This window comes from Engystomops pustulosus, chromosome 6 (assembly GCF_040894005.1).
Source record: "Engystomops pustulosus chromosome 6, aEngPut4.maternal, whole genome shotgun sequence".
Taxonomy (NCBI): Eukaryota; Metazoa; Chordata; class Amphibia; order Anura; family Leptodactylidae; genus Engystomops; species Engystomops pustulosus.
Window position 1 is genome coordinate 163,529,957 of NC_092416.1, and position 26,776 is coordinate 163,556,732.

A 26,776-nucleotide genomic window follows, 5' to 3' on the forward strand; every position below is an offset into this window, starting at 1 on the left:
GTCAATATCTGGGTAATTGAAGTACCCATGATAAGTACTTCACCGTCATTTGAAGCAGCATTTATTTGACCCACCAGAAGTTCTTCTGCTGCCTCCACTATAAGTGGAGCCTTTTAACAAACACCTAGTAATATTTAATTATCCTTTTTTTCCTTACCTTATCTCCACCCACAATGACACAGGGACTTGTATGTATATTTAAACACTGGTCTTGTTTGCCTTGAATACACTGTACTCCCAATGTCTCCTCTCAATATGTCTTCAGAAACCGATTTATCTATAGCATATCCATAGGCAGCTGTACTGTGTATGTGTCCAGTCTGCCTTTCAGTGCACAGTTTGATATGATTTCGAGCACACATCAAAAGCATTGCCTTTAGTCTGTGACTAATGTTTAGGGCTATATGCTTTCCTGTTGTTCACTTCTAATGACAAAGATTGAAATAAAGCAGAAAAAAGGTAATGCTCATTAATGTTTATTTAACTTTAAAGAAGACAAATTTCAAAAATAGCATGTATTTTTATGGCATAACTCACATAAGCATAAACCACAGCGTATACGTGAAGCCATTTAAAAGTGAAGGACGGCAACTACATTTTATCTGATGCCCTTTGCATGGCCGTAGTGTATAGTATTTTAGCAATAAGAATAACCCATTTTATAGATGCAGACAGTTTTGAAAAAATGACATTGACAGAAAGCGCAAGGTTCACAGCATGGAGGTGCAGGCGGCTTGCAACTGGATCTAAGAGGCACGCAGTTAGGAGGGGGCGTCCATGGTTTTTTCTTTTTAGGTAAATGCTTTTTCTGCAATACAAATGATCACAATTAATATTTCACATAAAATGAGTTCTTATTTTAGTTAGTAAAATAAAAAAAAATTCTATTGACTAAAAGGCTCTTTGTTCTAATTTGTGTCCTGTTCTCGCAATGTAATTCTATGTGGTTGCAACATACATGCCATCCATGTACTGTCTATGTTTTATCTATTTTTACAAAGCTAATTGGTGAATAATGGGAACAGTATGTCTTGGAGGACACATGAATAGGACAAAAATGGACATGGATTGAGAACAGACTGGAAGCCGGATGCACGGCAGTCCTTTAACAGAAGTGCGACAATAATACTTAAAATTTCCAGGCTGCAGGATACAATGTTTCAGGCTGCATGTATAAACACAGGCCAACAATTAAAAGTAAGTTGTAGGTGTTGCTCAAACAATATATGTTATATATGTAGAATTTAAAATACTTAAAATATATTAAAAAGATTAAGTATAATTTTTTACTGTAAATGACTTACAAAATTTTTAACATCAAAAACATATTTGGATAACGAATACATGTCTGATTGCTGAGGCTCCGACTGCTAGGGATGCTGGCAGTGACTATCACAACAGTGGTCTCAGATTACTCTGAGCTGACCTGTGCTAAGATGAACTTCCATTCTCCTGTTCTGCAGATTGTCTGGGGTCATTGTTAGATATCCAAACTTCTTTCTTTTAATAGTTTCGAAGTTGTTTTAATTGGTATCTTCTGATTTATCATTTATGTTTTGTAGACTGGGATAGTAGACTCCTGGCCTGAGGGCCTTATAAGATAAAACAGGTAAACTTGCTGTATGGAAATGAATATAGAGGGGCAGCTATTTTTTTTTTGGGTAGGATCAAGAAAAGAACAGTTTTTCCATTAAACTTTCTTCTGTTTCAAAACAACCTTATTTAGTGTAATTAAAGATGGAGTACCGGCGGCCCCCTACTTAAGAACACCAGACTTACAGACAACCCCTAGTTACAAACGGACCTCTGGATATTGGTAATTTACTGTACTTTAGCCTTGGGCTACAATAAACAGCTATAATAGTTATCAAATGTGTCTGTAATGAAGCTTTATTGTTAATCCTGGTTTTTTGAGAATCCAACACTTTTAAAATCCAATTGTCACAGAGACCAAAACAATTGGCTGGGGTTACAATGATAAAGTATATCGTTCCGACATACAAATTCAACTTAGGAACAAACCTAAAGAACCTATCCTGTACGTAACCTGGGGACTGTCTGTATAATTAAATGCTGGTCCTCCTGTAAATTATACATAATATATTATAAAAATGTTTTATTTGTGTATAACAATCTGATTATAACACATAGGCTTCAATACAGTATTTATACACTAAGGAGCTATTCTTGATCTTCAATTTAAGCTGCACACCAAGTTGAAGTATATTGCGGACAGATTTTTGCTGTGAAACTTTGACATCATTGACTTGAAATTAAATTTTACATATGTTATCTGTAAATGTTTGAGGTTTTTTTAAATGTGTGTTTTATGTAATATAATTAATCATGTATGAACTTGGCCTTTGTAACTTTTGCTGGTGAGCCGTGGATGTTCTAGTACTACATTATAGAAAACAAAGATAAAAGCAGACTCATACACTAAAAAATAAATGTTTGATCCTTCAGGATAAAAATAACTGTTTTCTGTTTCTTATAGAAATTTTACGACAAAATAAAGTATGCCAGTTTTAGGTATCGCATAACAATAACAGGCTTCCAAAATCGTTTATTTAACCGCTTAAGGATACAGCCATTTTCCGGCATACAGAGCTGTATATAGACCTGTTTTTGATGTAACACATTTTAATTTCTTGTGACAGCATTTAATATCCCATATCATGTACTAGGAAGTTGGAAAAAATTTCCAAATGCAGTGAAAAACACATTTGTGCCATTTTGTTTTGGGCCCTGTTTTTACGGCTTTCACTGTGCACTCCAAATTACACCTCCCCTATTTTTTTTTTGGGTCGGTAAAATCATGGATATACCAAATTTATACAGGTTTTTTTGTGTTTAAGTAGATTTCAAAAATTTCAATCTTTTGTACAAAAAAAAGATTCTTCATTTTGCCATATTCTGAGACCAATTACTTTTTTTATACTTTGGTGTATGGAGCTGTATAAGGTGTCATTTTGCAGGATGAGATGACGTTCTGATTGCTACCATTATGGGCACTGTACAGCCTTTAGATCGCTTTTTAATTAAAATTCTTATGTGTCTCAAAATGGCAAAGTGCTGTTTTGTGACATTTGGGCGCTATTCTCCATTGCTGAGTTCACTGAAGGTGATAACCGTTTTTAAGTATTGATATATCTGGACTTTTGGGATGTGATTATACCTATCATGTCAAGGATTTTTATTGTTTATTTATTTTTAGATCAGTTCTAGGAAAAGAGGGGTGATTTGAACTTTTAGGCTTTTTTCACATTTAAAAAAAAAACTATTTTAACTAAAATCTTTTTTTTTACTATTCTTAAGACCCCCTAGGGCAGTGATGGCAAACCTTTTAGGGACTGAGTGCCCAAACTGAAACCCCCAAGCCCCCTCGTCTATCGCAAGGTGCCAACCAAAAATAAAGCAATAACTTATTGCTCCCTGTTCAACAACGTTCAATCATACTGGCCTCCTGAAGACACCAACATATTAGAAAAAAAAGATGGAACATTTGCATCATTGTAGCTTCTTTCCAGTGTCCCTCTGTGCAGAGTCATGGGTCCAGCAGGAAGTCCTCCAAAGATAATTCAGTCCTGTTTACACATTCCCCTCTTCCTACATTCCCATGTAGCCAAGTATGTATCACTTTAAAATATCACTGAAAGCAGTATCTTTTAAGTTGTTTGGAACTGCAGGAAAATTCTTTTGAGTTCTGTCTGGTGGGCTTGGGCGATGGCCCTGGTGCCCACAGAAAGGGCTCTGAGTGTCGCCTCTGGCACCCGTGCCATAGGTTCGCCACCACTGCCCTAGGGTAACTTAACCCAAGCTTGTCTAATCGATCCTAACTATACTACTATACTACAGTATAGTAGTATATGTGGATTTTGCACATGATTTGTTACAAAGACACCAGGCTGTCATGGCAACTGATTGTCGCTCCCAGATGACATCATGGGGATCGACTATCAGAGCCACAATGGCGGCACCCATGCGCCACTGTCTGTTCCATGCCACCGGAAAAGGAGCCGGTAAAGGGCTAACACCCTCAATGGGTGCCGACACAATGCAGCAATGTGAAGCCCATGAGCCTCTTCATATACTCGCTGCCGAACCATGACGTTGGGAGACATCATGGTGTGGAAAGAGTTTGAAGGGGTATTCCCTATCTATCTATCTCTCTCTATATATATATGTATGTATATAGATGTTTATAGATATATTATATATATAGATAGATGTATATAGATATACATATATATATCTGTGTGAAGACAATTTCCCATAAAGGTCACCATGTTGACTGTAGATGGCTGTCCTTGAATAAAATCACCCCGCACTTTGGCAGTGGGGACCATGCATGTGCTATTGAGTCCTGTCTGACCACCTGTATTCCACGTTCATTACCACGGGATGAATGTGGGGGAATGCAGTAACTCTTGTCCATTTCACATGCAAACACTATTTGTTTCTTTGTGCAATCATTCCAGCAGCGGTATAATCTTCTGTTGTATTTATTTTTATAACATCCAGTTGAATAAATGTGTATATATCGCAGATAAATTACATTAAATGTGAATACCTGGATGAGAACACCCTTTTAACTTACCAAAGTGATTAAGATTAAATTGTGGTTTATGTTTATTATGCCCCACTATGGGGCATGAACAAGCAATTGTACAGGCATTTACTATGGACAAATTTTGTGCCACTCACTGGCGTCCATTATCACATTAATACATAACATTGTCTACACAAATTTTTGTGGACCAAAACATTTTTAAGCCATGACAAGCTAAACTCCTTTGACAGGACCCTACTATACTGGATGTGCCCACTCAGTATATAGACAGCTCCTGTACGTGCCCACTCAGTATATAGATAGCCCCAGCACGTGCCCACTCAGTATATAGATAGCCCCAGCACATGCCCACTCAGTATATAGACAGCCCCTGCACATGCCCACTCAGTATATAGACAGTCGCTGCATGTGCCCACTCAGTATATGGATAGCCACAGCACATGCCCACTCAGTGTATAGATAGCCCCAGCACGTGCTTACTCAGTATATAGATAGCCCCTGCATGCACCCACTCACTATATAGATAGCTCCTGCACGTGCCCACTCAGTATATAGATAGCCCCTGCATGTTCCCACTCACTATAAAGATAGCCCCTGCACGTGCCCACTCAGTATATAGATAGCACCTGCACATGCCCACTTAATATATAGAAAGCACATGCCCATTCAGTATATAGATAGCCCCTGCACGTTCCACTCAATATATAGATAGCCCCACACATGCCCACTTAGTGTATATAAAGCCCCTGCATGTGCCCACTCAGTATATACCTATTCACAGAATGTCTACCCCCAGTCCACATTTGGCTCCCCCAGTCCACAGACAGCCCACTCAGTTTATAGACAGCCCCCCTACATTCCATAGCCCGATCCCCCCTAGTCTACAGACAGCCAAGTCACCCCCCAGTCCACAAACAGCCCCTGCCTCCCCCAGTCCACAGACAGCCAAGTCCCCCCCAGTCCACAGACAGTCAAGTCCCCCCCAGTCCACAGACAGCAACTGCCCCCCCCCCAGTCCACACATAGCCGAGTCCCCCCCAGTCCACAGACAGCCAAGTCCACCCCCAGTCCACAGACAGCCAAGTGTCCCCCCAGTCCACAGACATCCCAGCCCCCCAACCCTGAGTCCACACACAGTCCAGTCCAGCCTCAGTCAGCACCTGCTCTCCCCCCCAGTCCACAGACAGCCAAGTTCCCCCTCTGTGGCTGCCTCCCTTTTTGACATGTGATGATGCTGGAAATAGTCACTCCGCTGTTCTATATGCACCATTGATGTAATACAATGCTGGAAGCTTCTCTTTCAGCTGTTCATTACAAGTCTCCTATTTGTTCAGATTATTCACTGACCATGTCCAATATCTGTTTTTCAAAAGGGTCTGAGGGTCACTGTGCTCCCTTTCCACTGCTCTCAATGAGCCTTCGAGCCTTCATTGTTCTATGCTGTTTCTGTAACTCAAGATTACTTAAGTTGGTATTACAGTAACATGATAACTCAGAGTTCTCTGCTGATTACATAAAGTGATCATCACTTTGGTTATTAATATTATTAATATTAATATTATTAATAACAGTATTAATTGGTTATGAGAAAAATCTCATTTTAGATATAGAAAGGTGATCTCACATCTATCCGATATTTAAGGAACATTATAAAGATGTATTTTTATCTTGTTTGAAAAACACTTAAAATATTTTAAAGTACAGAGATCATTTTAAATAAAAATATTTATGCCAGACAATTTCTGTCCATCAAAATCATCCCCTATTCTGGTCACACCAAAATCTGAGACACACAGTTTCCTCCTTGCCAACTGAAAAGCTTACATTTGATTAGTCAATGCCTACAGCCAACCAGAGTTAACATGACTGTAGCAAATACATAAGACACATTATAAGGATGACACAACAAAACAAACGCCTGTTCGATTTTCATCCATGGATGTTCTCTCTGCAACGTGGCCTTGCGTGACCCACATGAAGTGTTTGGCTACTGTTTCAACTTACTGGCCAATGACTGGAAAAACATATTTTGGCACAACTTGATTAATAATTCCTCGCCTTTATGTGTGTAATTTAGACATACAATACTTTATTATATATTATATCTACCTTTGCCAGTTTATTCCTTTCAGCTTCTGCTCTGCTTACCATCCGAGAAGACTTTCTCAAATCTGTGAAATAAAACAAATGACTATTTTTCCTTGTTTTTTTAATTAATTCATGGACAAAATCTTGATTGTCAAATATATATATATATATATATATATATATATGTATATTATATGTCAGTTACTCACCAATAATTGATATTGGTGGAAGAATCTCTGGAAAATTACGCATGCTGTCACTGTTAAATTTTTGCTGTTTCTTCTCTAGGACAATATGAGAATGTACAACCCATATGATATAGGCTGAGAGAAGAAATAGGTGTACCTTATTCATTTCTGTTCAACATAAAGGATATAATAAGTTAGTGTTACATAGATGACCAATATATTGATTTGTATCTTCAGATCAATAAACAATGATGGTCACAACATATCTCCAATATATTTCGCCATACTTTACAAATCATGGGGGACATATGGAGAGAGGAGGAGGATAGAGTTTAATGAGTGGAAGACCGATTAGTAGGGGGTTACAGTAGTCAAGTCGTAAATGAATTGGAGCAGCAATTTGAGTTTTAGAGGTTAAGAAAAGGGCGGATTCTAGAAATATTTTTGAGGTGTATGTGGCAAGAACATGCAAGTGATTGCATATATACGGTGCAAAGGAGAGGTCAGAGTCCATCACAACTTTACAAACTCCACAGTATCTAACTCATAGAGATGTAGCTGCTGTAAAATTAATAAATTATGTCAACTTCAGATCCAAGATCATGTAGAGAATGAAAAAAAAATCATAAAAAATATTTATGAAGAATTCATACACATTTTGTCCCATTTACTTGATTATATTTGTGAGAAAAATTTGGTGAAAACATATGTTGCTGTATGAAAAACATGTACAACTCATATCATGTGAAGCATGCCTTAACCTGAAATTCTTCCGTGTTGCTAATGTCTGACCTTATTGTAGCAACTTTTAACACAATGGGGCACATTTACTTACCAGGTCACTCGAGTTCTCTGAAAGTGCATTGTCCGTCTATAACGCAGCATTCGTGATTCACTAAGATCGTGCACCAGAAATCATGAATGTGTCGCTTACGTGCACTGGTCCAACAGAGTTCAACAACTTTTTTGTGGTGCATCTTTAACATAGAGCGTGCAACACAATTTAAAAGTTAAATACGGCACTTGGTCCCAACCAGTCGGACTGACCAACGGCATGCCCCCTAATTTGTGTCTGAAGGCAGCTGCGCCACAAAAGGGTCCCATGCAACATAATCACAAACTTCTTAAATACCTATGCAAGACGTTTAAGCCTTGCAGAATGTGACCAGTTCGACTAAAGTGTGTCACAAAGCCCTTTGTAAATGTGCCCCAATGTACCTTTTTAATTCCTGGATAGTTTGTCTTCCTTTTGTAAATTCAGTGGAGGTGTGGCAGGACGCCCCATACTCTTGAATGTAACTGGTTATAATTTCCTAATTCTACAATTGATTTGTAAAATAGTTGGAAATTTAAGCACTGCACCAGTTACAGTAATATCAAAGAAAATGGGACCAACTGCTTTGATAAGTTTCCTTGATATTGCACACAACTTAATTTTTTAAAGATAAAGCCGCTTTATGAAGATTTAAAGAAGATTCTAAATAAGGATTCAGAAAAATTAAAATGAAAAATTCCATACAATCATAGATTTTTCCCGAGCAAGGCATACTTCTGAAGCAGGGAGCTTCATCTACATTGTCATATATTTTCTTCTCAAATAATTCAAGTTGACTTCTTGTGTAAAAGCAGTTTACTGAAGTGTTTTCTAGCCATGTTTTCCAAAAACGTTTAACAAGTTTTACACATATAAACATAACTTCACTGTAGGTTGACAGATTGAAATGACTTTTACGGATTATGGTAATTATTTCAGCACAAGTATAGTTTACACTGTATATTTATAGGAAATGGAACAGAGGCTGACAAGTGATGACAATATCTGGGCATAATGTGCTGGCGCTATCTAGTTTTTAATATACATTCTGCCATATTTTATTGATTAAATTGGGAAATAATAAACATAACTTAAAGGGGTATTCCTATTTCAACAAGTAATTGGTTTTGTTCAAATAATAAAAAATTATAAAGATTTCCCACATACTTTCTGCATGAATTCTTTACAGTTTTCTAGATCTCTGCTTGCTGTCTTTCTATAGAAACCTTCATTATTTTTTTCTAGTGGACAGAAATCTGACCATGGTCACACAGGTGCACAGCTCGTTATATCACACAGTTCTGATTATTCTCTATGATACTAACGAGCTGTGCACCTGTGTGACCATGAACAGATTTCTATCCACAGGAAGTAACATAGAAGCTTTCTATAGAGTGACAGCAACCAGAGATCTAGAAAACTGTGTGGAATTTATATAGAAAGTATATTGTATAAAGAAAATTGTATAATTTTTTTTTATTATACAAACAATAACAATAATTTGCCAAAGTGGGAATACCCCTTTAACTCTTTGTAGGTCTGTTCAGTTTGAAAGTAGTCATGATTTTAAATAAAAAAAAAAAACATTAATTCATAGTGGAGAGTATAATTTTTCATTTTTTACTTTGCTTCTTATTTTGGAATTAACCTTTTTTTTTTGTTTCCATGCTCTCTCCTTGCAAATATGCAATAGAAATCTTTAAATGGGTTGGTCACTTTTCTTCATGCTTTTTGTAAAATGTGGGAGTGCAATATACTAGATAAATTACAATTATTTAATCTTCTACACCACTTATTTGAAATGTGAAGTAAAGCTACTGGTTCATAAATATTTTTACCAGATATTTCTGTCTATAAAATTGCTGCAGATGGAGGATCATATGATATTATTTGTCCATGACGAATCTGCAAATGCACTATCTTCCAGGTAGGTTAGTTCCTGAAAGTAGATTACCCACATCCAGTGAATACTAACCTGTCCCTGTCATTTGACATATACTGTAGGTTGTACATTTTTTCCCCTCAAGTGGCATTGGCATGGAATTTGCACCAAAATTATTAAAATTTTAATGGACTATTGCAGTATGGGACACAGAATACAAACTAACCAACAAAATATGACATCACTCAAGGCTTCTTTTCCATTGTGGGACTTTTTGATGAAGTGAAAGAAAATTTACATTTAAAAAAAAAAACACAAGGCAAGTTTCTTTCATGAACTGGTCTAAAAATGGTTTGGGTGAAGACGGTCTGCGTTTGCTTCAACATGCGATGTTGTATCTTGAAATATTGCCTATGTCAAAAGATACAACAAAAAAAAAACCACAACCACTACACATCCAAAAAGGTCACAAATGTGCAAACATATTTCCTCTTTGCACAAAAAACATTGCACATTTATGGTATACACATATTCATAAATTCCACTCTGTACCTTATAGAGAGCCATGCACTTTACTATGCATCACAGGATAGATATTTAACCCTTTGGAAATAAAGAACAGCAGATGATTTATGAGAAGCCGACCTCAAGAATTATAGTCACGGCAGGTGAACTGTTGATGAAATGTAACAAAGTGTTGGGTGTGGTGCAGATCAATCAACACAGTCAGCAAACCTAAACCACTGGTTACACTATGATTGAAAGATTAAAACATAATAATACATCGATCATACCTCACGGACAGAGGATGACGTTGGCACAGATGTTACAGTTCCTATAGAAAGGAAGAGGAATTGAAACTGATCATATACTAGAAATATGTTTTACTGTCTATATTACAATTAATAACCTTTATTTGCTGATTGATATGTCTTTTTTTTTTTAAAGAAATTCTACTGTTGACATTCTTTCCTTATCTGTGTTAGAAAAAGAACAAACATTTTGTAATTGACATTAAAATATATCAAAACATATGCTCCCTAATTATTTTAACAAATACAACATCTAAAAAACAAATAAAATCAGAATAAACCTTGTGATCCTAATTTGAATGGGAAGCAAAAAGGTTATTTTTTTTGTTATGCATTACCTTGGATTGTGCATTGATTATTTAAAAAATGTGAAAAATTATGCATATACATCAAGTTATTTTACAGCACTGATTAATTAAAGTTTTAATTAATGAAGGTTTAATGAAGGTACAAAGAAAGATAATATAGAGAAATCATATGCAGTGTCATACCATTCTTATTATAGAGTTAATAATACAGTATAACAGTCTAACATTAATAAATCAATCAATAATAATAATATCCATTCAACACTAACGGCAAGAAACATTTCACAATAAAAAAAACAGTGGCTCCTTAAAATGAAAATATTTTTAACACAATGTATGAAGAAATATTTTATATGCTATAAACTAATATCAAAGTGACTGATAAATAGAAATTTGACTGTTTGACAAGAAAAAACAATAAAAATAAATTAGTGCAATTACAGTACTTTTATAACAATAGAGCTAACACAATTTTTTATTTAGTTTTTTACCCCTTGTGTCAAATGTGATACAATTCATAGGGGGAAAAAAACGAATAAATATGCTGATTATGTTCAATATAAATTACTATTACAGATTTACAGGTCTGTTCAAATGCAATTATTAATATATAGGCTTTCACATTTTTTAGGAAAATTTATTTAGATTTGCCAGATACAATATATATTTTTTTTAATTTAATAAATAACCTTTTTTTAAAATTAGGATAGTAGCTGAGCTGGGTTTTGTTACATCATTTTAATTAGTTTTTGTTATAGCAGGTTTTTTTGTCAGTTATCCAAATATCTTTTTGCATAACATAGTGTTTACAAAATAATTATTCAAAGCTGTAGATAAAAATATAATGTAAATAATGAAGAGTTAAACAATTTCGTGTATTCTTAGATTTCGTTTTTTAAAATAATGAGAAATTGCACTGATTTCAAATGTTATTTTAAAATGGTAAAACATCAATTTTATAAGTTTAGTAAAAGTAATAACAGTTTTATAATGATCATATATTTAGATGTAACAGCCTCAAAAAGTTGTAATTTTTGAGAGATCATCATAATCAATCCTGATTTATAAATCTGCTTACCTGTAAATCTGCAAATGCGACTGAGAACTCCGCAGCTAATGGCCCAAATCACTGTACCCAAATCCAGAGCCATGTCTGTTTAAATAGAATAATGTTGGGCATTCGGCCACATGTGGGATTCCCTAATATGGGACATTGGTATGGATACAATGTTGTAGTTCTTAGCTTTATCAACCAAAAAGACATTACATTTTTTGAGGTACTTTGTTGTCTACATATAGTGAAACGTCCATAAATATGAATATGGAAATGTAAAGGTTTTAGGTAAAAAAAATTTTTAAAAAGATTTCTCTACTATACTGGTCACAAATGAGCTCAAATATTTGCCCAAATTGTTACTGTATTATGGTTAACATGCTCTTTTAAACAGGCTGAAAAACTTCTTTTGATTGTCTACGATGTTTTCTAAGCGAATACACTGATAGGGAAGAAATGAAAGTAGCTGTCATTCTGGGTATGAAAGATATATTTGCAGTTGTTTCCAATTTTCTGAAAAATTTTACAGGATCACAAAATGTAACAATACACTATTTCCTTTTGATATTGTTTGGGCAATGGCATAGACCATTGACATATGAAACATGATGGAAGTTTTATCACAGCATAAAAATATAAACAATTAAAGAATACGACGCACATCGTGATAAAGCCAAGAATGAAAAGGATTCTCTAGTTTATATATGAAAAGATTTGAGATATCAAAAATATTCTAATCTTTTCAAAATAATACATTCAATTTAGAAAAAGACTGACTGCTCATCATCTGCACATAGTTTATTTGAAGCAAATGTGAACTGTTCTATGCACTTAAACATAACAGTGTTCTCCAAAGGGGTTAAAGCTGCTTAAAGGTGTTTTATTATCCAGAAATTGAATCCAGGATATTCTTTTACAGTCACATAATGATCTGAGGAGAAAGTACAAACATAACATGGATATGAATTAGTTCCTGACACATGACATTTATATCAAAAAGTTGCCACTTTTCAGAACAACCAGTTTGAGTACTTCTATTTTGTTGTGTGCCTCGTTTTTTAGCTTTGATGATTTTAAAAAACGGTTCAGACTAGGACATGCTTAAAATACTGGAAATGGGCTCTGATCTATTAAAAGTTATTGCACTTACTTGAGTCGGGTGTTGTTAACTGACAGGTAAATTTTGTGTGGCTCACCAAGTAAATTATTTTTCTGTCTTATCCTGTTCACCATTCTTTTGATAATAAGATGTTTTGTGCATGAAAACAGCAGTGTCTTGCCTAGGGCTGCCCCCATACCTGAATTACAATACTGAAACTTAGTGTTGTATCTTGAGACTCAATACCAAAACCATATATCCTACACACAACACTGCTATTTGATTTTTCTGCAGATTTGTAGCATGGAAAGAATCCCTACAGGGACTTTACATGTTTTGTGAAGCAAGGCTATAGTTTTAACAGTATAGCCTTTAATTTATTACAGTTTATTACCGTATTTTCTGGACTATAAGGCGCACATAAAAGCCTAGGATTTCCTTCTAAATCCAAAGTGCGCCTTATAGTCCGATGCGCCCTATAGGAGGGCAGCGGACCCTACTTACATAGGTCCCCGCTACCGGAGACAGCAGATCTCCAGCGGGAACTGCAGACCACGCGGCACGAACAACTTCTGCCGCGTCGGTCTGCAGTTCCCGCTGGAGATCTGCTGTCTCCGGTAGCGGGGACCTATGTAAGTATGGTCCGCTGCCATCCTCCTACATAAAAATATAATAACTATTTTTCACTTAGTTTAACCCCGTAATGGAAAATAGCACCCAGAGTGGAATATGGCACTTTTTTGCCATTTGGAAAAACAAAAAAATTCTAAATTCAATAAAAAGTGAACAAAAGGCTGTTCAGTCCTCAAAATAAAAACATCATCAAAAGTCGCAAACAATGATACCACCCACAGCTTCATACACCGAATTATAAAAGTTATTAGCGCCAGAAGATGGAGGTTTTAAATTTTGTAAATGTATGAAAACATTATTAAACCTATACAAATTTGGTTTCCCCGTGATCATGCCAACCCAAAGAATAAAGTAGACCTGTCATTTGGGGCAGACAGTGAAAGCCGTAATATCCAAGCTCTCAAGAAAACGGCAAAAATGGTTTTTCACCAATTTCACTGTATTTGGAATTTTCTTTCCCACTTCCCAGTACATGGAATGGAGTATTCAATACCATCACTTTGAGTGCAATTTGTTATGCAGAAAGCAAGCCATCACTCAGGTCTTTTTTGGTAAAAAATGTTTACATTTTTTAGGGGGACTTTGCACATTCTTTTTAGTGCAGGGGGCGCCAAATTCATAAAGAAGGTGCACCAGAAATAATGAATCTGGCACCCCTGCACAATTCACAGGCAAACTACACATAGTACAGACTGCACTGTTTTTGATAAAAGTGGGCCCTTTTGTCATGGGAAGCCCACAGAGATGTAGAAATACCATTATGGACATGTGATGGGATTTCCCTGATGACATTGGTTCCCACTCTGCAGACATTGGACACATCTACTGAAAGGATTCCCCTTACTCTGCCCAACAACTTCTCAGAGAGAAACCAACACAGTTCCCAGTTCCCCACAGTTAAAACATTTTTCCTCTCTCCTGTGTATAGAGCCACCTACACTTAAAAAGGTAGGCTCTGTGACTTCAAGTCAATTGAATCTCCATTTAATGAACCTACACTCTTCTGACAAAAAAGTAGCCAACCACAAGATGATATTGGTCAGGTTCTAAAATATTATATATTACTGTAAATGGAACTTGGTTGAGTACAAGAACTTTCTGTCTTAGTCTCCATTGTTCCACCTTTACAACGCAATTTACCTGCAAGAAATATTTAAATCCTATCGTAGTCCTCGTAGACAATAGGTTTGCCACGACCATGTTATTTTTTTTTTCTATTCCTAAAAAAATACTAACTGTACACCTTAATTTGTTTCAAGTTTTGGTTTGTTTGGGCTGATTTTTTTTTATAGTGTAATAAGAATAAGGGAAAATCAATGTAATAGTATAAGTCACTAAGACAGTCACAACAAGCCGATCATTTCAAATGTGGCTGAATAATTCTTGTCTATCCTTTAGCTCAGGGTTCCCCAAACTACTGCCCGCGGGCCACATGCGGCCCGCTGACCGTTTCGATCCGGCCCCCTCGCGGCCTGCAACAGTCGGGCAGGAGCCTCCATCCGTCCGGACAGGAAGCTCCTGCACATCACTGTATAGTGCTCGATGCGGCCGGAATCGGCCGCTCGAGCACTATTACTGGAGCGATGTGGCCGGAATACAACCCCAGTGCACATCACTCCATGAACCAGGCTGCGCGGCCGCGCGATGACATCATCACGCGGCCGCGCACCCCTTCCTGCCCGGACGCGGCAAGAAGATAGAAGACTTAGGTGAGTACAGCGTTTTTATTTTTTATTAAAAAGGGCAGTAAAAAGATTGTGGTGACTGAGGGCAATAGTTAGTTATGAGAGGCAGCATAGGAAATAATTAATTATGAGGGTCAGCTTAGGAAATAATTAATTATGAGGGGCAGAATAGGAAATAATTAATTGTGAGGGGCAGCTTAGGAAATAATTAATTATGAGGGGCAGTTTAGGAAATAATTGTGAGGGGCAGCTTAAGAAATAATTAATTGTGAGGGGCAGAATAGGAAATAAATAATTATGAGGGGCAGAATAGGAAATAATTAATTGTGAGGGGCAGCTTAGGAAATAATTAATTACCGTATATACTCGTGTATAAGCCGAGATTTTCAGCACAAAAAATGTGCTGAAAAACCTCACCTCGGCTTATACACGAGTCAACTAAGAAAAAAAAAATAATACTCACACTCCGGTGTCCGGATCCTCGGCGGCAGCTCCCGATTCTCGGCAGCGGCTCCGCTCCTCTCCCGGGCTCTTTGCTTACTTCGCTAGCCGGCAGTCGCGTCCATGCGATCTGCCGACGGGCGCACACTAAGATGCGGCGCTGTCACTGCTGATGACATCATCGGCGGCGACACTGCCGCATCCTAGTGCGCGCCCGCCCGCAGATCGCATGGATGCGACTGCCGGCTAGAGAAGTAAGCAAAGAGCCCGGGATCCGCCAGTGAAGAAAGAAGAGAGGAGCTGCCACCGAGGTTTGGAAGCCGCCGCCAGGACCGGGAGCCACCGCCGAGGACCGGGAGCCGTGCCGAGCATCAAAGGTGAGTATCGTCAGAGGGTGAGTATTAAGTTTGTTTTTTTTATTCACTTGGCATACTGGGGGCAGGCTGTATACTACTATTGGGGCAGGCTGTATACTACTATTGGGGCAGGCTGTATACTACTATTGGGGTAGGCTGTATACTACATGGGGGCAGGCTGTATACTACTTGGGGGCAGGCTGTATACTACTTGGGGGCAGGCTGGCTGTATACTACAGGGGGCATGCTGGCTGTATACTACAGGGGCAGGCTGGCTGTATACTACAGGGGGAAGCTGGCTGTATACTACAGGGGGCAGGCTGGCTGTATACTACACCCTCGGCTTATACTCGAGTCAATAGGTTTTTCCAGTTTTTGGTGGTAAAATTAGGGGTCTCGGCTTATACTCGGGTCGGCTTATACTCGAGTATATATGGTATGAGGGGCAGCATAGGAAATAATTAATTATGAGGGGCAGCTTAGGAAATAATTAATTATGAGGGGCAGTTTGGGAAATAATTAATTATGAGGGGCAGCTTAGGAAATAATTAATTGTGAGGGGCAGCTTAGGAAATAATTGTGAGGGCAGCATAGGAAATAATTAATTGTGAGGGGCAGTTTAGGAAATAATTAATTATATGGGGCAGAATAAGGAATAATTAATGGTGGAGGGGCAGCATAGGGAATAATTAATGGAGGAGGGGCAGCATAGGAAATAATTAATGGTGGGGGCAGCATAGGAAATAATTAATGGTGCGGGTATAGGAAATAATTAATTATGAGGGGCCGTCTAGTAATTAATGCGGGGGAGGCATATTCAATAATTAATGGAGAGAGGTCCCAGTATATTAATTAATTAATTGGGCCAAAATATAAAATAGTTCACAAGGCGGCGCAGTACCGGTATATTAAATAATTAATTGAGGGGGGTGCCAGTGTATTACAGATGCGGTCACACGTACCGCTATTTATTTTTAAACTTTAGTCCGGCCCTCCAACGGTCTGAGGGGGACAGTGAACGGCCCCCTATGTAAAAAGTTTGGGGACCCCTGCTTTAGCTGATGCATAGCTTTGACATAGTCATTAGAATGTTTTTTGTACTGGCTATTCACCTATAGGCACCTAAAGTGACGCATCCCTATTAGCCTTTTAGGCTTTACCCATGTCATATGACCTTGACCAGTAGAAAAATAACAAAAAAACATCTTTGAAACATTATTTTGTAAGAGGCACATTAAGTAGTGTACTGCACATACTTTAACTGGCCCCAACTCATGTAATTATATTTTCTTTTACAAATTGACCTTATAAGGATCTTCATAGTTTTCTCCTTGTCTGTACACATAATTTCACCACAACATAGTATTTCACCACATTAGTTCTCACATTTTTACTCCCAAAACTTTAATGACCACTTACTTTTCATCCCAAAAAATAGAGGTGAAGGTAAAGCATTATCATTCTATATAGTATGTATACTCTTGGCTTATTTATATTAAAGGATATCTACCTTTAGTTTGCTGATGTTAAATGTGTCTTAATAATAGGTTCCTGATCATACCTCCCTCAGGACTATTTTCTATATTCTGACAATATATGCTCCGATTATGGAAATCTAGAGTTATAAAAGTTATGCGAATTACCCTGAGCGCCTTAAGAGAGCCTCGTATTTCAATTCATGTACTTATTAGGACACCATCAGTAAACTCATGGTAGGTGTCCTTTACCAGTATATCTTATAGGGTTAGATAGTATTTCTTCTGGCCATACATGCAGAAGGACAAAATGCAGATTGAACACAATGGGGGTCATTTATTTATTTATTCTCCCTGAGTCTGTTTTTTGTGTGTGGTTTATGAGACTGGAAATTTTATATTGTGTCACTAGGGCTTAAAAAATTGGTGCATGACCAAAAAGTGCCTAAAATGACTCCCCATCCATGAAGATGAAATAGACTTGCTTTTTGTTGGTTTGATAACCATATATACTCGAGTATAAGCCGACACAGGTATAAACTGAGGAACTTAATTTTACCACCAAAAACTGGGAAAACCTATTGACTGCAGTAAAAGTCTAGGGTGGGAAATGCATTGGTCACAGCCTCCCTAGTCTACAGTCATGGCCAAAAGTTTTGAGAATGAAACAAATGTTAATTTTTACAAAGTTTATAATGGCAATTTGTATATACTCCAGAATGCTATAAAGAATGATCAGCTTAACTCCTTCACGCTCCGTGGCGGATATATCCGCCACTGAGCTGTGGGGGGTGTATGAAGAGGGCTGAGCCCTCTTCATACAGAGATGGGCAGCAAAGACCCATATTGCAGCAAAGACCCATCGCTAACACCCATGGTCGGTGCTTGCATCGATCGCGGGTGTTAACCTGTTGTTTGCCGCCGGCAAAGTCGCCGGTGGCACTGCCATCTTACCTGCGATCGTCGCTCCCCCGAACGTCATCAGGGTGGCGATTGGTTGCCATGGTAGCCTTGGGCCTGTGGCTCATTGTAATGTATAGTGTGCAGAAATGCCATATACTGCAATACAGTTGTATTGCAGTATATGGTAGGAACGATCAGACCATCTAGGGTTAATGTACCCTAGAGGGTCTAAGAGATAGCGAAAAAAAACTGAAAAAAAAGTTTTAAAAATGTGAAAAATGAATAAAATATTAAAAAGTTCAAATCCCCCCCCTTTCACAGACACATTAGCTATCGCCGCGACCCAAAATGCCCGATCTATCAAAATATGTAAACGGTTTTAACTGGCGGTGACCTCTGAGACGGGAAATGGCGCCCAAATGTCTGAAATGCGACTTTTACACCTTTTTATATGACATAATAAATGTAAGAAAAAATATCAAAATATCGCACAGTCCTCACTATGGTAGAACTGAAAACGTTGGCTCATTTAGCAAAAAATGGTCCCTCCTACAGCTCCGTACAGCAAAGTTTGACAAAGTTATTAGCATCAGAAGATGGCAAAAATTTTTTTTCTTTTTTGTACACATTCGTTGAATTTTTGAAAATGTATGAAAACGCCATTAAACCTATATAAATTTGGTATCACCGTGATCATACCAAACCGAAGAATAAAGTAGGGGTGTTATATGGAGCGAAGAGTGAAAGTCGTAAAAACTGAGCCCACAACAACGTGATGCACATGCGTTTTTTTTTTCAATCTTTCCACATTTGGAATTTTTTCCGGCTTCCCAGTACATGGCAGGGAATAATAAATAACATCACAGGAAAGTAAAATTTGTTATGCACAAAATAAGCCCTCACACAGCTCTGTACACTGAAAAATGAAAAAGTTATGGATTTTTGTAGATGAAGAACGAGAAATGAGCGAAAATACTCTGCGTCCTTAAGGGGTTAACAGCAATTAATTGCAAAGTCAATATTTGCCTAGAAAATGAACTTTTTCTCACAAAACACATTTCAACTTCATTGCAGGCCTGCCTTAAAAGGAGCAGCTAATATCGTTTCAGTGATTGCTCCATTAACACAGGTGTGGATGTTGATGAGGACAGGGCTGGAGATCAATCTGCTATGATTAAGTAAGACACTGGACATTTTAAAAAGGGGCTGGTGCTTGGCATCATTGTTTCTCTTCTGTTAACCATGGTTATCTCTAAAGAAACATGTGTAGTCATGGTTGCACTGCACAAAACTGGCCTAACAGGGAAGAGTATTGCAGCTAGAAAGATTGCACCTCAATGAACAATCTATCGCATCATCAAGGAATTCAAGGAGAGAGGTTCCATTGTTGCCAAAAAGGCTCCAGGGCGCCCAAGAAGGACCAGCAAGTGCCAGGACCGTCTCTTAAAAAGTGTTTCAGCTTCGGGATGGGGCTACCAGCAGTGCAGAGTTTGCTCAGGAATGGCAGCAGGCAGGTGTGAGTACATCTGCACGCACTGTGAGACTGCGGAGACTCTTGGAGCAAGGCCTGGTGTCAAGGAGGGCAGCAAAGAAGCCACTTCTCTCCAGAAAAACATCAGGGACAGACTGATATTCTGCAAAAGTTACAGGGAGAAGACTGCTGAGGACTGGGGTAAAGTCTTTTTCTCGGATGAATCCCCTTTCCGATTGTTTGGAACATCTGGAAAACAGCTTGTTCGGAGAAGACAAGGTGAGCGATACCACCAGTCTTATCTCATGCCAACTGTAAAGCATCCTGCAACCATTCTTGTGTGGGGTTGCTTCTCAGCCAAGGGAATTGGCTCTCTCGCAGTCTTGCCTAAAAACACATCCATGAATAAAGAACGGTACCAGAATGTCCTCCAGGAGCAACTTCTAACTGTCCAAGAGCAGTTTGGTGATCAACAATGCCTTTTCCAGCATGATAGAGCACCCTGCCATAAAGCAAAGGTGATAGCTAAATGGCTCAGGGAACAAAACATAGAGATTTTGGGTCCATGGCCTGGAAACTCCCCAGATCTTAATCGCATTGGACAAACAAAAGCCAACAAATTGTGACAAAATGCAAGCATTGGTTGTGCAAGAATGGAGGGCTATCAGTCAGAATTTGGTCCAGAAGTTGATTGAGAGCTGCCAGGGAGAATTGCAGAGGTCCTGAAGAAGAAGGGTCAACACTGCAAATATTGACTTGCTGCATTAACTCATTCTAACTGTCGATAAAAGCTTTTGTTACTCACATGATTACACTTGTATTTCTGTATGTGATAAAAACTGACAAACACACATAAAAACCAGAGGGCAACAGATCATATGAAAATATAATATTTGTGTCATTCTCAAACTTATGGCCATGACTGTATAGCCAGCCCCCTTAGTATGTAGGCTGGCAGTCCCCTGTAGAAAATAGCCTGCCAGCACCCTGTAGTATATAGCCTGCCGGCACCCTGTAGAATATAGCCTGCCAGCCCTTTGTAGAATGTAGCCTGCCAGCCCCCTGTAGAATATAGCCTGGCAGCCCCTTGTATAATATAGCCTGCCAGCATCCTGTAGAATATAGCCTGCCAATCCCTGTAGTGTATAGCTTGCCAGGCCCCTGTAGAATATAGCCTGCCAGCCCTCTGTAATGTATTGCCTTCCAGCCCCCTGTAGCATATAACCAGTATGCCCCCTTGTCTAGTACATAGCCTGCCAGCCCCTGTAGAATATAGCCTGCCAGCCCCCTGTAGAATATAGCCTGACAACCCCTATATTATATAGCCTGCCAGCCCTCTGTAGTGTATAGCCTTCCAGCCCCCTGTAGTATATAACCAGTCTGCCCCCTTTTTTAGTATATAACCTGCCAGCCCCCTGTAGTATATAGCATGCTTGCCTCCTGTAGTATATAGCCAGCCCCCCTGTAGTATATAGCCTGTTAGCTCCTTGTAGTATATAGCCAGCCCCCCTAGTGTATAGACTGCTAACCCCCTGTAGTATTTAACACATTCCAAAAATACAAGAGTGTGAACTGGTTCATACGCATTAAATTGCAAGAAAGTTAAAAATATAATTTTTTATTGAAAGTAATCTAAAGACCTCATTACAACATTTGTAAGTAATAACCACAAGAAAATATTCAATAATTCCCAAAGGTCCATATAATTTATCACCAAAACACTAAACAGTTCATTTACATAAAGCGCATCAATATGTGCAAATATGTGCTCACCATTCCGACGCCCCAGGCAGATCCTTTTCCTTCTCCATGTGCGCTGGCGCCGGCTTCCAGTTCACAACAGTTCTGTGTTGCAAAAGAGGAAAGAGGAGTAGCTGCCTGTGGCATCGGAATGGTGAGTACTCTGTTTATTTTTTTTTAAAATACCCAAGTATAAGCCTAGTGGGGAATTTTCAGCACAAAAATTGTATATACGGTACGCTCAAAAACTAGAAGTACAGGAAAAGTGTTGGGATTCAAAAGCTACGCCCAAATTGAACGACAAAAAAAAAGCAGTGACTGTTGGAAAAGAAGCTAAATTGTGGCACCAACATATAATAAATATAGAACACAAGGAAAAGCAACAAAAAAAACCTCCGCCAAATAAAAATAATAATAATGCCCCTCAATGTCACCAGAGAAGATTAACAAAATTGTCACAATATATCCAATGGACAGGTTCAATGTTTTAATCGAACATTATTGTCAAGGTTTTGGAGTCCTACTGAAAAAGAAAAACAAGTCTGGATAACTTTCAAAAGTTATCCATGCTTACAACTCTACAAAAAGTGAGGAAACAGGGTTTTCTCCTTTAAATCTATTGTATAATCAATCTCCTAGACTTCTGATTGATACAGTGGAGGGATATTTATCTTAGTTATTTTTTGTGTGGAATAATTAAGACTTTTAGCAGGTCTTTTATACTCTTTACATATGTTCATGTCTTTTTTCTTGTGATACGTGTTTAGTTTTTCCTGTACTGGCAGGTGCAGGTTTTGGCTTTTTTTTTTAGACTTTTTGTAGCAAATGCCTCAAATTCACATGCCGGAGAAGCCTTGAAGGGAGGCGTCAGCGCCGAGTGGATCCCCAATAACTACTAAGTAGTAGTGGTGGTAAAATCTTGTGCTTTATTTAAAAGTACTATGATAAAATAGCTACGCGTTTCGGCCCTGAACAAGGGCCTTCGTCAGGCATACTTATGGTGTGGACAATGAATATTACACCAAACTACCAAATAATCCCATTAAAACTCATCTTGACGCCTATAATACCTTTATTAACCCCTTAAGGACGGAGGGTTTTCCGGCTCATTTCTCGCTTTCCAACTTCAAAAATCCATAACTTTTTCATTTTTCCGTGTACAGACCTGTGTGAGGGCTTATTTTGTGCGTAACAAATTTTAATTTCCCGTAATGTTATTTATTTTAACATGCCGTGTACTGCGAAGCTGAAAAAAAATTCCAAATGTGGAAAAATTGAAAAAAAACCGCACGTGCGTCACGTTCTTGTGGGCTCAGTTTTTACGACTTTCACTCTTCGCTCCAAATAACACGCCTACTTTATTCTTTGGTTCGGTCCGATCGCGGTGATACCAAATTTATATAGGTTTTATTGTGTTTTAATACATTTTCAAAAATTAAACGAATGTGTACAAAAAAGAAAAAAAATTTTTTGCCATCTTCTGACGCTAATAACTTTTTCATACTTTGGCGCACGGAAATGTGTGAGGGGTCATTTTTTGCGAAATGAGGCGACGTTTTCATTGCTACCATTTTGAGGTCTGTGCGACATTTTGATCATTTTTTATTTCATTTTTTATGTTATGTAAAAAGGTGTAAAAGTCGCATTTCGGACATTTGGGCGCCATTTCCCGTCTCGGAGGTCACCGCCGGCCGTAACCGTTTTTATATTTTGATAGATCGGGCATTTTGGGACGCGCCGATACCTAATATGTCTGTGATTTTTACTGTTTGTTATGTTTTATATCCGTTCTAGGGAAAGGGGGGTGATTTGAACTTTTAATATTTTATTAATTTTTTTTATTTTTTAAACTTTTTTTTTTCTTTTTTTTTTCACTATTTTTTAGACCATCTAGGGTACAATAACCCTAGATGATCAGATCGCTCCTACCATATACTGCAATACTACAGTATTGCAATATATGGCGTTTTTGCAGGTCTTACATTACAATGAGCCACTGGCTCATTGTAACGAACCTGCATAAACCATGTAGCCTCGTGTCAAGAGAAGACCCGAGGCTACCATGGTAACCGATCGCCGCCCCCCGATGACGTTCGGGGGCGTGGCGATCGAAAAAAAGATGGCGGCGCCCGCGCGCCGCCGTCTTTTAAACGCCGCCCGCGACTTTGCGGGCGGCGTTTAGAGGGTTAATAGCCGCGATCGGTGCAAGCACCGACCGCGGTTATTAGCGGTGGGGGTTTTGTGCAAAATGCAAAAACCCCCACCTCTGTATGAAGAGGACTCAGCCCGTGAGCCCTCTTCATACTTCCCTTATACCTCTGCGCCGTAGAGCTACGGCGCAGAGCGTTAAGGGGTTAAGGAGGCATACAACAACGACATATTGAATAAGAAGGAGAAAAAATTTCTCACCATAGAACATCCAGCCATACCGATCTTCTACCACCTACCAAAAATTCACAAGAGACTTACGGATCCTCCTGGTCGCCCAATTATATCTGGCATTGACTCACTCACCTGCAATTTATCCCACTTCCTGGATCTATATCTCCAACCTCTGGTCACACAATTACCGTCTTACCTACGTGACTCTGCATCTCTAATCAAAGACCTGCAAGATTTCAAATGGAAAAGGGATTACCGGTTCCTCACCCTAGATATCACATAATCTGGGTGTAGAAGCTACACAATGGTACCTTAAAAATCACACATCCCTCCCAGATAAACAAATTTCCTTTCTAACTAATGGCCTCAAATTTATTCTCGAACATAATATGTTCACCTTCGAAAATTCTTTTTTCATTCAAAAGAAAGGTACGGCTATGGGGACTCGAGCCGCCCCAAGTTATGCTAACTTGTTCATGGGGAGGTTCGAGTCCCTTTTCATCTATAAACAACATGAATGGTCCTCACAAATTCTGTACTATAAAAGGTACATAGACGACCTCTTCCTTATATGGGGGGGGGGAAGAACAGGATGCCTTTAATTTTGTGGATCATCTGAACAAAAATGAATGGGGTATCAAATTCACTATGAATATGGATAGCAATGAAATTGTATTCCTGGACCTTTCTCTATCACACGACGATCAAAACACATTTTAAATCCGTGGACACCAATAGTTTCTTGGAATATGGCAGTGCCCATTACCCCAAGTGGTTAAAAAATGTCCCCTTTAGCCAGTATCACTGAATTAGAAAAAACTGCACGACCACTGATGACTATAAGAAACAATCATGTATACTAAATAAACGCTTCCTAGACAAAAAATACCCAAAAACTCTAATTAAAGAAGCATACACTAGGAACCTAAGACGCGACCAAAAAGATTGCCTAATAGAAAAAAATAAGAAGACTCATGGTAACCCCCTCAAAAAATCCTTCAATCTTAGCTTCATCACCACCTTTGATAATGGTAACAAAGAAATCCGCAGAATTCTGAATAAACATTGGGAAATTCTCCTTAGGGACCCACACCTTAAAGATCTTATCCCTAGCAGACCCAGAATCATCTTTCGAAAAAACACTACTCTGAAAAACATACTAGCCCCGAGTAAACTCAGATCCACTAAGATTCTGAAGAATGTCGCAGATTCCAAAAAAGGGGTAAAAAAATGCGGCCATAAAAAATGCCTATGTTGCCAAATTATCAACTCAGGGGCTAATACAGTGAAATCACTACATACTGGTGAAACCTTTCAGATCAAACAAGAACTTTCCTGTGGGTCTGACTTCGTCATATATGTTATTAACTGTTCATGCGGCTTACAATATGTAAGTACAAACTTTACGTGTAAGAATGAAGGCCACAGACATAAAGCCAAAACAGGATATCTCAAACAAAGCCTCTCCAAGCATCTTACGATGGAAAATGACTGCTTATTTGAAAACCTCACATTAACCCCTATCGAACAAATAGAAGAAACAAATAAAAATAGAATTAAGACCTTGAATAGGCGTGAATCCTACTGGATCTATAAATTAGGTACTTTATACCCAAACGGATAAAATGCCGTAATAGAATCCATTTAACAAACCCATGATCCGATACCGCCGCCAGAATCCACATCATCCTCTCTGATATACTTACTGTAACTTCCTTCCAATAATCCGGCCTACGTCCCTCCGACGATGACCTTTTTGTCTTCACCAAGCTTCCGTAGCCCATTGGTCTCCTAGCAACCTCCCCCCACGCTCCTCCGTTACGATCCTACCAAGATCTCCCTGACGACGGACGCCACACAACCCCAACACACGGAGCAAACTGCTCCCCTCCCCTTTCACCGGTAAACATCCGGTTGCTTTTATCTATATAACTAAATATCTTTACCATACAGTAACATTTGTCATGCTTATCAATACTATAGTTTATGCTGCTTCACCTTTTATGTTTTTAACGAGCATTATCTGTAAAAATTGTTAATTTTGTATATCGTTCCCTCCAGGGCCGATTCTAGCTTTTTTGCTGCCTGAGGCGAAAACTGAAATGCTGCCCCCCCTTTAAAAAAAAAAAAAAAATCCTAGCCCTGATCTCCTTCTATATACCGCCCACTGAATTTACATAAGCAACTTAACACTAGCGCTGTGTTTACAAACATAGCACTAGTGTACAGAGGTGGGTCTTGGCCCGATCGCGTATACGTTTCTATGGAAACGCATGTGATCGGTAACCAGAACCCGGTGTCTTGCAATAAAACAATACAAAACACCGGATTCTGATTGCTTACTGCTGCAAAAATTGTGATTATTTAATTTCTTCTACCCCAGAAACTGAAATTAATTTAAATAGTAATAGAAATGAAATAGTATTTACACTAACAGTACATAAATACGCAAAACATTCTATCTGTACATATATAGATGTACATACAACTTACTACATTAACATTCCACATTAATACACATTTTTAATCTATACATACATCAGCCATATATATCAAATAAACCACTACTATAATGAATCATGACTTACCCATTTTTCTTCAGAGGATCTTGCTGGTACATCAGCAGGTGGTAGATGGAGGGGTCAAAAGAGTAACTGAGGGGGTCAAAAATAAGTAAGCAGGAGGACCATACACAGCATCACATACAGCAGGCAGCAGCATACACACAGCATCATACACAGCATCATACACCAGTGATTTTCAACCTTTTTTGAGCCGCGGCACACTTTTTATACTTAGAAAATCCTGAGGCACACCACCAACCAAAATAGCACAAAATGACACTAAAACAGTCATAAAAGGCCTCCCTTTA

The 26,776-nt window shown here is 38.5% G+C and overlaps 2 long non-coding RNA genes across 2 annotated transcripts; both read right to left on the reverse strand.

Annotated features, from left to right (window-relative positions):
* Positions 1 to 725: 725 nt before the first annotated feature.
* On the reverse strand, positions 726 to 6,894 carry LOC140066158 (uncharacterized). The gene is made up of 4 exons (XR_011848134.1): positions 6,871 to 6,894; positions 6,683 to 6,744; positions 5,921 to 6,019; positions 726 to 808 (listed from the first exon to the last, which is right to left on the reverse strand). It is a non-coding gene; the product is annotated as an uncharacterized lncRNA (long non-coding RNA).
* Positions 6,895 to 10,339: 3,445 nt separating this feature from the next.
* LOC140066159 (uncharacterized) lies at positions 10,340 to 25,686 on the reverse strand. Its single transcript, XR_011848135.1, has 4 exons — positions 25,611 to 25,686; positions 24,037 to 24,130; positions 10,456 to 10,522; positions 10,340 to 10,380 (listed from the first exon to the last, which is right to left on the reverse strand). It is a non-coding gene; the product is annotated as an uncharacterized lncRNA (long non-coding RNA).
* Between the last annotated feature and the right edge of the window lie 1,090 nt (positions 25,687 to 26,776).